The following is a 4612-nucleotide window of genomic DNA, read 5'->3' on the forward strand; positions in this document are numbered from 1 at the left end:
ATCGTATATACGGACCATGCGTCATTACGCACGGCCGTCAATAGCCCACACCTCTCGCAAAGAATGGCGAGGTGGCTATCCTTCTTCGCGGAGTATAACTTCTCCGTCGAATATAAACCAGGACGACTTAATGTCGTCGCTGATGCGTTATCACGCCGACCCGATTTCGAGTCAGCAGTGCACCCCAACAGTAAAAGTGATCTTACTGTTGCAACACTCACTACGAGTGTTCCATCATCAACCTTAGTTGATGAAATAAAGAAAGCCTATAAAGAAGATAAGGACCTTCTTTGTCTGATGGATCATTTAATGAATCCATCCGATAAATCTTTTAAAGATCTACCGGCTTTATATCGATCGTCATCCGATCGATACACAACACGTAACGGCTTATTGTATTACACAGCCGTTACCGGCGACACCCCACGTGTCGTCGTCCCGACTCACAATGATTTGCGCTTGCGCATCATGTATGAGTGTCACGATGCTCCAACAAGTGGACATCGTGGACGTGAGAAGACTTACCTCACGGTAAGTCGATACTTTTACTGGCCCCGCCAGTATCAGTTTGTGCGCAAGTACATTCGTGCTTGCGAGGTATGTCAACGGGTGAAGCCCCCCAGCCCTTCACCCCGTGCACCTCTTCAACCTCTACCACTCCCGGCAGAGTGTTGGCAGTCCGTATCTATGGACTTCGTCTTCGGTTTTCCCGAAGACGACCACAAAAACAATGGAATCTTTGTTTTTGTAGAAAGATTCATCAAGATTGTACATCTTGCTGCGGTACCAGAGTCGATTACGGCTCCGAATTGTGCCCCTGTCTTTATCGACACGGTATTTAAACTCCATGGTTACCCCGTGAATTGGTCTCGGATAGAGATCCAAGATTCTCGGCGGAGTTCTGGCAATCCGTGTTCCAATCTCTTGGAACACGGCTGACTATGTCAACATCCGATCACCCAGAAACGGATGGTCAAACAGAACGCGTAAATCGCTTTTTCGAAGAGATACTTCGAGGTTACGTCCAATCGTATCCGAATTGGAGGAGTTCTTACCGATGGTCGAATTCGCCATCAATAACTCGGTGCATGCGTCTACAAAGCATTCACCGTTCTTCGTGAATGGCTTACGCCATCCTCGCATACCCACCCAATTAGAGGGATCCTCTAGTTTAAGGGAGGGGTGGACTCGCGCGAGCAAAACCATTTCTGGCTCATTCTCATCACGCGTCGAAGTTAACAACGACGCGAGTGATGTCGATGTCGAAGATATCGACATCGAAGACGAGAATGATCTCATGGCAGTACGCACTAAGCGTACTGAAAAAGATAAAACAAATGAGTCAGCAGAAGAATTTCTGCTAACTCGAGAATCAATAATCTGTTTCGTTCAGAATTTAAATGCTAACGCAGTGGACCGACAGAAACGGATTGCAGACAAACATGGAAGAGCAAATGTTCATTCATTTGAAGTTAATGATCTAGTGCTACTCTCTACGGTAAACCAACCTAAGCGATTAATCACTAATGTGGGTAGCAGTAAGCTACTACCCAAATTCATTTGGCCATCCGGTGTACTGCATCGCAGAGGCAATGCGTACACAATAAAATTGCCACGTAGGATGCGAACGCATCCTACGTTTTACGTTGGTCGGCTCCGCCCGTACGATCAGTACGCAGCTTCTTTCGAGGACGGATTTGACCACCCTTTTTAAGAATCCCCAAAAGATTCTTGGGATCGCGAACCAGATTTTATTGTTGAACCTGAAGTTTCTCATTCTGGTTTCGAATATCCTTGAAACTACAATGAGCCGACGACATCTCATTGTGAACAGCATGATATTTCCGTTCGTACTCCAACATGGAGTAGCACTCTTCGAACGGTCTTCCAACCGCTCGATATGGTGAGTCTGCACCGTCTGCTCCAACAAGCGACGCTTGCCGCGCTCGTGGTCAAGTCTTTTCTCCAAATCATGGAGGTAATGATCGATTTTGTCGATCCTCGACATTAGATCACACATACGGTTCTGATCTAATTTTCTCTCCTTCACCACAATCATTGGTGGTTGTTCGCTGGTGTGGTTATTCACCTTCACATGACAACTGGGACCCTCGTTCCCAGCTGGTTACTGACGTTGAAAGCCTCGTCCGTCAGTATGACGAGACCTGTCCGATGGTTCAAAAGGCCCATCGGAAAACACGCGCCCTTGGCGCATGTATATCGATTTCAAAACGTCAATTGCATCCCGCATCTCAATAGAGATGCGAGCCCTTCCCCAGAGCGAAGAAAGGGAATAGACATCGCCTTTTACCCTCTTCGAGTTGTCTACACAACACGGACAGGGATCACCCCACGTGAAGCATGGAAGCCCAGCCTCACGTGACAACCGATGCAATTTATACTTTGCACCGGTTAGAGTTCGCGTTAAGTTTTTGAAGCCAGGCTTCGCGTCCAATGTCTTTGATATTACGAATGAACGCGCTCCAGGCTTGCATAAGCGAGACTTTATCTTGCTTATTGTTGCCACTAAACCATCGATGCTTCAGAGAAGCATCGAGATAAAAATCTTCCTCAGCGCGAGGCGACTGTTCTATTCTCTCCGAGTCGGCCATTTCGTCCGACTCGCATTCGTAGTCGACCTCCAAAGAGGGGTCGTATTCACGTGGTGAATCCTCACGTGCACTCGCAACATCTAGTGTTGTGCGAGTGGAAGATACTACGGCAGACGTTCCGTCTGCTGCAAGAGATAACAGTGCGTCACCCGCGGCTGCACGAACCGCAGCCGAAGGCGCTGCACTATCAACACCCCGCATGGGTTTATTCTTCAGGCGATGGAATTTAAAATGATGGTTCTGACCAATCAACATCATTTTAGAATTAAGTGGTCACATAGTGACTACTCCATCCAATGACAGTCAGAGTGATTGTCGTTTAAGGGGAAGGTGATGTAACGGGGTGTATCGTTACATGAAATTAACACTTAAAGGTTGTTAATTAATGTATTATCTAAAAGGTAAATAATATTTGGAGGATATTACTTTATGTAGTAATACTCAGAATTCTTATCCTTAAATAGGTATAGACCATTATATCTATTTATTCCGCAGACTAATCAGCTTAGGAGTAATCAAAGAGACAGTTACAGATAAGATAGAGATAAGAATTCATTTACATGTTTAGTATTAAATTATAATTAAGTTAGCATTTACAAAGATAGAACTAGAGACACTTAATTATATTAATACAGTTTTCATTTTACCCTCTTTAAGCTGGTTACCTTAAAGAGAAGCCTTCCTCTGCACGTACAAATGTACGTCACCTAACGAAGGCACCACTCGCAACTGAAGCAGTGCGAAGTGGACTTGTACTGAAGCAGTACATGTCTTAATGCCTCGTTACAGAAAGGAAGATGATACCGAAACAATCGCGGAAACAGCCGAATTGCGCGGTTTGCTGGCAAGTAAGTTGACTTGAGCTCCTGCACTAGTAATGCTGCTACTACATGTCCATGCCTACTGAGAGTGCTGCGGATAACTAGCCCGATTCGTGTTGAGATGTACAAATTTGCGATAAAAATGGGTGGATCCGAATCTGCTGTCTATTCTTTGAATGTGGATGTTTCAATGTAATTATGGTCAGATCAGATTATTTTAGATGGAATATTGTGCTTTTCTTTGTATTTATTAGATGTGTTAGTAGATATAATTATGTCGCTTATAATCAGAATTATCTGTCCTCATTTATATGATGTGAACCGGGAGGCAAGATCCGTTACAACCATTGGTATTAATCAGCAAATTTCTGTTTATGACATCTTCAACATTATTAAAGAGTGAAGTTGGCAAAATTGTGGCCATGTCTGTGGCCGTATTAGTTTTGTCTGTGGACGTAGTAATTTGTCTGTGGCCGTAGTGTAGACGTCTGTGGCCATAGCAGCTGCCTTACGTAAACCATACGATGTGTAGAATAGTCCTAGACTTGACCACAATTCGCACCTCTGCTTCGTGATATTTCGAAAATGGCGGCTGGGACAATTTCTTGGCTTTGGTCGTCAAAGGAAGCATTTTTTATTGTAATTATTGCTGTAGCCATTTTCCTAGTTGTCAGGAACGAAAATTTTAGACGCCAAACGTTAGAGTATTTTCTTGAAGGGCCTGCGGAGCTTCACGTCGTACGAAGCGCGAGACTGGCAAGCAAAGATTGTTGTTCGCAAACGCTGATTTAGCTTCGAACCACAACTTGAGCTCCTTGGTATTCAAAATAAAAGATTGAGCACTTACAGAATACAACACATTGCGTGCATTTCGCTAGAGTGTATAGGACAATCGAATTCGTCAACAAGAATGTCGAAGGACCGGCAATTCTAAATTTGTGTTCTATCTTCGCGATTACGAGATGCGTACACCTTTGCGTTTCTATTATCCTCTTTAGAACAGAGTGCATGGAAACTTTCGGATTAGACATTTATGTTCAACCGCCCTTTATTAAAGTGTACGTCGGCTACAAAATAGTAATATTAAAACGCAGCTCTACTGGCGACCTGTTGTGGGCAGCATATCATTAAAATGGAGTGATACCGACAAAGACGATTTTGCAACATGTGCTACCGCTC

Source organism: Bremia lactucae, linkage group LG12, assembly GCF_004359215.1.
Source record: "Bremia lactucae strain SF5 linkage group LG12, whole genome shotgun sequence".
Taxonomy (NCBI): Eukaryota; Oomycota; class Peronosporomycetes; order Peronosporales; family Peronosporaceae; genus Bremia; species Bremia lactucae.